Source organism: Rhipicephalus microplus, chromosome 3 (genome assembly GCF_043290135.1).
Source record: "Rhipicephalus microplus isolate Deutch F79 chromosome 3, USDA_Rmic, whole genome shotgun sequence".
In the NCBI taxonomy this organism is placed as follows: domain Eukaryota; kingdom Metazoa; phylum Arthropoda; class Arachnida; order Ixodida; family Ixodidae; genus Rhipicephalus; species Rhipicephalus microplus.
Window position 1 is genome coordinate 150780285 of NC_134702.1, and position 8163 is coordinate 150788447.

An 8163-nucleotide genomic window follows, 5' to 3' on the forward strand; every position below is an offset into this window, starting at 1 on the left:
ATAGGCACCGTGACGTCGCTACAAGCGTCTCATTATATAAGTCGAGGGCGCCTAGCTCTGTACACAAACATGAAATAGGTCTAAGTGTGGACGATCAAAGCTTTACCCTGTGTAAACTTTCTAATTGACTGTGTTGTGGTCGTGTCATATATAGGAAGTACACTTCCACAGTACTCAGTCAGTGTCGGTATGAGCGGAATGCAACACTGTCTGAAGTACCAGGCTGTTCGTTTGTCATTCCACTTTATTTATTCATAGGTGGGGAACTACATTTTTTATGTTGGAGAGGGTTATAATAGGTGAAAATAGATACACCATGCAAGCACAAATGTGAGTGCTGCAGCAATGCAACTATTCTCCACCCAAAACTTTTATGGCATGAGTACCTCATTGCCGAATCAACATGACATTCAATAATTATGTAAGTCGTATAATTATGCCACCGTAGAAGCCAAGGTGATTGATATCAATTGTGCGTATTTGTATACGACAATTGCACCATGCCGGGTACAGCAGAAGCAGTCAGTTAATTAGTTTTCTGTATAAATTGACTCATATGCCAGCAACTCTCCAATTATATAAGTTTATTCTTAACGGAAAGCTTCGCACCTGGTTTGACCATATTCTGTCGATCATAAATAAGCATTGAATTTATCATGGCCTATCGTTTTCTTCAATACACTCCCTATGGAATAAGCACAATACACTTCATATAGAGTAAATGAATATAGTCTGTCCACGTTTCCGCTAAGCATATGATTATTAGAGTTCATACACTTTACTGAATAAAAAGGTCACAAAAATTATTTTCAAAATCGGCCCTTATTCTAAACATTGTAATATAGCATGTCTGATGCATGGTGCCAGAAAATGTTGTTTTTTGTTTTTTTTGTTTTTTGTAGCCGAAACACAGACATAACAGCTGTCATGTGTTCTAATATACGTAAATTCAGACTAGAGCTCTCAATACACATTTATCACTGAAAAGTGCAACAATGTGTATATCAGTCTTCATGTTCACTGATTTCCATTAGGGTTTTTGCTGCTGTTCAGGCCAATTGTAACAGGATCTAATAATTTAGTAACTCCAATGTCATAAATCAGCTATAGATACGATCAACGCGAGGTAGTAATGCTGGTTTCAATACTGTGCGTTTTTTCAACGACGTATGATTTGGTATGTTGCAAGTGTTACGGTAATTCATGAGGCAGTCAACACTTTTACCCGCAGAAATGAAGGCACGCGTGAAATTTACACGGAAGAGGATTGAACAAGGCAAACAACGTTCAGCAAGATGAAGGGTTTCGCGCGATTCGCTATACAGCTTTCGTTACTATACGTTAGCTACAGGCTCGAGGTGTGTTAGAAAAGCATCGATTGGTGTACTTACGCAGCTCACTTTCACCCTCTATCCATTGGCCACTAGCAGCATCGGTGGCGAGTAGAAAAGCACCGCCGTCCTTCCATTGCTTTCGGGTCAAGCGGTCAGCGCGCTATCATCGCTTGAAAGGCGGTCAGCACGATAGCCGCGGCATACCTTCGGCCCTTGCGCGAGTCACTACAAACGCGGCCGTAGCTCGTCTTCGTGCCGCTGGGGCTGTAGCAACCTGGTGACACCGACAGCTGTGGACCACAGCGTTGTATGACTAACGTCAGAAATCGCCCCCAAGAGCCGCCTTGTTCGGAACATCTGTGCCATTGTTCCCTCGCCAATTCAAAAAAAAAAGCAAGGTGTATGTCGGGAAGTGCATGGCCTGTATGCGCGCGAGGCGTCAGGAAGCTCGTCGAATGCACGAAGCTTGTATAATTATACAGTTGATTGTGTTCTTTGTGTTGTTGCACATCAATAAACGCTGCAGGCAAGATGAAGCATTACAGAAAGCATACATTTGTAGATATGCAGAAAAGCTGGTTTCAAAGTCAGTAGCCGCTCAGCGATTTTTCGAGGGGAGAGGATGACCAGTGAAAGATATATGGGAGTTAATTATAAAAAATGGCCGTTATCAATGTCCATCGACGTTACGAACGACTAAATTTAAGCGCACACTAAGGGAAGGCTTGATGACGGAAAGCCTAAATTCAGAACAATGGTTTGGCCAATGGAAAGACTCATGAGTTCATTGCTGTATAATTCTAATGTAGGCGGTATTACGCCCGAAAACACAATATGCTTATGAGACGCACAGCAGTGCAGGTCTCTGGAACTTTGGACCATATAGTGTTCCTTAACGCCACAGCTGGGATAAAGCCCACGACCTTCGGTTCAGCAGCCGAGCCCACCTAGGTGGACAAAAATATTTGGAATGGCAGCATTTTATGTGCCATACACAACACAACCACCCTGAATTCTTTCAGCGCCTCTGCAAGGAAAACCCCCTTTGGTCATTTAAAACTAAATAGATACTCTGCCTTTTTTATCTATTGTTGTAGCGTGCATTCTGTCGAATGCCTTAGAGCTTTATATTCTATAAACACTGAATACGAATCCGGCAAAATTGTTTGTGCTATCTTTGCGGAACAGGTATGGGGGTACTAAGTTCGATGGCGACAAATTCAGATCCTGAACCCCTCAGCTGCATATCCACGTAGACGAACTAATTATAATAAAATAAATTCTTGGCATCATAAAGGAAATCGCCAGTAACGGAACACTGCTATTCAACGCTGAGTATGTTTAGACTGATACACTAATAACTCTGTTCTGTTAACTCTATTGTCGCCCAGGCTGCCCGCCATATTGAGTCTCTGATTTCTTAGGTAGGTGATCAAATAAATTTCTGCCGATAAGAAACTGTGCTGAAACTAGAAGACTCCGTTAAGTCCGGCAGCGTCACAAGTTTCACGCAGGAACCTCGAGGAGGCGTCACCACGAATGTTTTGTTTTAGCAATTTTTCCAGTCTATTGATAGAGTTAGTTTGTTTGTTTGTTGCTTTGTTAGTTAGTTAGTTTGTTTGTTTGTTTGTTTGTTGGACCTTTACAGAATATGGCACATACCTACTATGGGGGATCGGCTAGGATTTCGCAGTTTTAAATGACATGACCCACGAGTTTTTTTAAGCTTCTTTTTCACGGCATCATACTTTGTGAAAATGACACAATGGTGGTGACAATCACAGTGTGGATCGTTGGAAAAGTTTTCCTCCAAGAGTTAGCAGCTTTGGTATTGTTTTCAAGGTGCTAGCGGAAATTTCGTGTGGTGTCGTCAATTGATGGCACCAGAGCAAAAAGCGTTAAAGAATGTTTTGAACTCTTTAATAAGTATGGGTTCAATTATTATGCAGTCATCTATTACAGCACGCCCCGTAACCACACGTGGGTATGGCAAGGTAAACCCCGGGAGTTCTATTTTACAGCTGTATGATCACAGCGTTATGATAATTTTATGGGCGTTCGAGACATGTTCACACCGTCAAGCCATATTAGCGTTAGTGTTGCCCGCACACTTTGCGTATGGAAGACAAACACATCTCCGAAGATGCCGATAGGAACATTTCACAATAACAGTACGAAAACAGGTAAGGATACTTTTGATCTTCTGATCAACTTAATCTGTAGACGAGCAAAGCCGTTTTTCAAGCTTCCACTAGAATGTACTAGAACAGAGGATTACCCGGAACGAGCTTCAAAAAGTGAAGCACAAACAGGCTCAATCCGCATTTGGCACTGTTGTTGCTCAGCATTGTGTGATAGTTTTAGGAGTGGCGCGCGGCTTCCACAATGTGGTGCAGGGGTAAAATGCCCGCTTCCCCCCAAAACGGTCCGGGTTCAAATCACAGCTGTAGATGTTTTATTTTTCATCCTAATGTCATCTAGTACAGCTGTAGCAGTTTACATTTGTTTTATAAATCTAGCCTAATTTGTTACTTATCGCTACAAAAAAGGTACATAATGGGAAGTAAATCAGAAGAAAATGGACAGGAAGCGTAGGTATTTTCAGCGCCACTGCATGGGATGCAGTAAAAACGTGAACTCTGGCCTCCGAGATTCAAATGATTGTGAGATTCGACATGCATCCGCTCAATACGACTCAATACGCTCGCAATCGCCTACCGCTAGCCTGCTTGAAAATAAAAAAAAATCGCAGCATATCCACGAGATGAATGGGGATGATTGGGGCGAAGCGTCCGTCTGACTTTCTGGTCTGTCCATCCGTCCGTCTTTCTGTCTGTCTGCCCATCCGTCCGTCCGTCCGTCCATCTGTCTGTCTGTCTGTCTGTCTGTCTGTCTGTCTGTCTGTCTGTCTGTCTGTCTGTCTGTCTGTCTGTCTGTCTGTCTGTCTGTCTGTCTGTCTGTCCATACGTCCATCAACTATATGAAACTGTCAACTATACGAAAACCATTAACACCATCTATTGATATTATTTCCGAGAACATATATACGCACCGTCATCTACTAAGCAATTCGTAAAGTAGAGGTAGCTACATACTACTACTTCTATTACTACTACTACTACTACTACTACCACTACTACTACTACTACTACTGCTGCTGCTGCTGCTGCTGCTGCTACGAAGGAGAAAACTACCCTCACCCTCAAGAGGTTCAACCCTAAAACTAACTGTACACGACCTACGGCCCGCGGGAAACCACTAAAGCCTCGATATGCGAGAGCAGCGATGTTCTGTTTGTACTTTCAGTGTTCCCTCGACACTAAATAAAAAGCTATTTGAATGGCAACTTTAATAAAGCGATCACAAGAGAGAGAGATAAAGATGCAAGGAAAGGCAGGGAGGTTAACCAGACGCACATCCGGTTTGCTACCCTGCACTGGGGAAGGGATAAAGGGGAGAAAAGAGGTTGCAGAAAGATGTGAAGGTACACACCATCACGAGCACAAGGTGTACGTAAACAGGTGAGCGTGGCGACATTGGGGATAAAAAATTAGTATTTTGTAGAACTGATTTGGTGAACATATACCTGAAGTAATAAATAATAATAGAAATTATCATTCTAGTCATAACCGACCTAAGTAAAAGGAAATGATGGGAAGACTTAGCTGCGGTGTTCATAAATGCGCTCACTTTCAAATTTCACTGTAGGCGTTACCTTGTTTAGCAATGACTAGTAATCAAAGCTTGATCAAAAAACAAAGACAAACAAATACCGCTGTAACAAATGACACAAAGAATAAAAGTCCGTCGTCTAGAGCTGCGATTCGAACCACGGCCTTTTCAGCTTGAAGCGGACATTCTATCTCTAAACCACTTTTTGCGGAGACGCGCGCCCCTCTTAAATACGACGGCACATGCATACCACACACCGCAGCGTCCCGAGTGGATTGACCCTGTTAGGGCTTCACTCTCTCTGCTTTGTGCTATGGCCGTTCCGAGCACTATACCCTGTTCCAGTACACTCTACTTCCGCTGCGTGCATAAGCACTGATACCACGTTGATTTCACGCGATGTCTCCGGTTACTACTGAGCTGTTTGAATATTCAGAGCTCCGAACTAAAGAGAAAAAATTTGTTACGAATACCGCTACATTAACTAATTATTGGACTTTTGCGCTGGTGTCGTATTATTATTAGCATAGTTTTTATGTTGTTGTCAAGGTCGTAAACTAGCCCTACCGTGGTAGTCTTGTGGTTATAGCGCTCGACTGTTGACACGGACGTCACGGGATCGAATAATGGCTCCGGTGATTGTATTTTGGATGGAGGCGAAAACGTTTGAGGCCATTGTTGTACTTAATTTAGGGGCACGTTAAGGAACATAAAAGGGGTCTAAATTTCTGGAGACCTCCACAATATGTCTCTCACATTCTTATCCTGGTTTGGGGACGGTAAACCCCAGATATTATAGTTATGAAGGCGTAACACTATAATGCCTAAAATGGGAAGAGTTAGGAATAAGAGTTAATGGAGAGTACCTTTGTAATCTGCGCATCGCCGATGATATTGCATTTCTGAGTAACTCAGGGGACGAATCGCAACTCATGATTACGGAGTTAGACAAGGAGAGCAGAAAGGTGGGTCTTAAAACTGCTCTGCAGAAAATGAAAGTAATGTACAATAATCTAGGAAGAGAACAGCGCTTCGAGATAGGTAATAGCGCACTTGAAGTTGTATAAAACTACGTATACTCAGGACAGATAGTAACCGCGGAGCCAAACCACGAGACTGAAGTAACTAAAAGATTAAGAATGGGGTGAAGCACGTTTGGCAAGAACTCTGAAATCATGACTGGTAGGTTGCCACTATCCCTCAAGAGGAAGGTATAGAGCAGCTGCATCTTGCCAGTACTTGCCTACGAAGCAGATTCCTGAATACTTATAACGAGGGTCCAGCTTAAATTGAGGAGGACACCATGAGCGAGGAAAAATAAAATGATAGGTGTAATTTTAAGAACCAAGACGAGAGCAGAGTGGATAAGAGAACAAACCGGGGTTAAGGATATCATAGTTGAAATCAAGAAGAGTAAATGGACACGCGCCGGGTATGTAGTGCGTAGGCAGGATAACCACTGCTCATTAAGGGTAACTGAGTGGATTACAAAAGAAGGCAAGCGGGTTAAGGCGAGACAGAAAACTGGGAGGGCAGATGAGATTAAGAGGTTTGAGTGTATAAAGTGGCAGCAGCAAGCACATGACTGAGTTGACTGGTGGAACATGGGAGAGCCCTTTGTCCTACAGTGGGCGTAGTCAGGCTGATGATGATGATTATAACTATCAAACGAACACGCCTGTAATTTTAAGCTACCCGTTGCACTACAACTGTGACGCAGCTGCACACAGTAGCCTAACAACTTTATTTAGCAGCCGGCCGAAAACAGAAGTCCGTCTGTGCACTGCCTCACGCCACCTATCGCACTTGTATGCTGTCGGAACACCATGCGAGCGTAACACTTATCATTACAAGTGCTACTGGTTTTATTCATATCCTCCGTACAGGTCAACTGAATACATAAGCTAAAAAATCGAGAAGACGAGGAAAGCACATGCCTTTTCTTTATGTTTCTTAGTTTTTCCGGTTATCGGGTATCATATCGCCCACAATATAATACTAATAAGAGTCATTTTCCGGTGTTCAACCAACCTAATGATTAGTTTCCGGTGTTCAACCAACCTACTAATGATTAGTTTAACCTAAATTAATGGTGCAGAAACAAAAGAAATATAGGCTATTGCTGTTTTCATAGGTTGGATATCTGTATGCAAGCGCGCTCAGGGGCTGTGCTGAGCGTGCACTGAACAAGTTTTGCATGTACTCGAGGCTCTTCTTAAACATCTTTCATGCTTCTCAACGAGCATGTGAAATTGGCATGGGAGTGCCTAGAGCTGTATTTAGGTTCAGTCTTCCGTTTTTATCACCAAAAGGGCGCTTATATTTCACCTTATTTAGTGTCGCAAACAAGCCACATCGAGAATGAACAATCTAATCTTGAGGAATACCTAAAAGTAGTACTTAAGTAGTCGACCCGGTGACACGAGCCAGCAAAACTGCAATCAATGCAGTGATATTTAGGAGAACTAAACCAAAGCGCCACCACGATGGTCTAGTAAGGTACTCGGCTGCTGACCTGCATCTCACGGGATCGAATTCCGGCTGCCGTGGCTGCATTTTCGATGAAGACGAAAATGTTATGAGGTCGATGTGCTTAGATTTAGGTGGTGCACATTAATAAACGCCAGGTGGTCTAAATTTTCGGACCCCTCCACTGCGGCGTCTTTCATTATCATACTGTGGTTTTGAGACATTAAACCTCGAATATGATGAATATTAGAGAACTGAATCGAATATCACTCCAATGCTTTCTAATAGAAACTGCAATAACACTTCCTTTAGAAAAGTGAAAACAATAGGTGTCCTTACTGAAATTTGGAACTTCCTGGAAATGCACACGTTTCGAACGCCGTCCACTCAACGCAGAGGAAACGCCGATTGTACCACCTCTGAGCGAACAATTCGCTCAAGGGACATGCGTGGCGTTGCTGGGGTGAGTTTGGCGTCATTGTTATCGATGGCTCACTGCCTAAAGCAGCGCTTTCCGCTCGCGAAATTGCGCACGTATCACGTGAACGCGTTCTATTCATTCCATGTACGTATGACCTTCGGGAAGGCCTTCAATAATGGCCTTGCATGCCATTGATGGCGGCTCTGTGAACAGTGTTTCTGCAATGTCCGCGCGTTTGATCGTTTGTGTTTTTCCACGTTTCACCTA

General features: G+C 43.1%; 1 protein-coding gene across 2 annotated transcripts in view; it reads right to left on the reverse strand.

Moving 5' to 3' along the window:
• The window catches only part of LOC119170488 (monocarboxylate transporter 14), a 41038-nt gene extending 33085 nt beyond the window's left edge, over positions 1 to 7953 (reverse strand). Inside the window, exon 1 of one of the 2 annotated variants that reach the window (XM_075888519.1) lies at positions 7815 to 7953. The gene's annotated coding sequence lies outside the window, so the exon portion shown is untranslated. The remainder of the gene's footprint in view (positions 1 to 7814) is intronic. The other variant, XM_037421690.2, reaches the window with a different exon arrangement.
• Between the last annotated feature and the right edge of the window lie 210 nt (positions 7954 to 8163).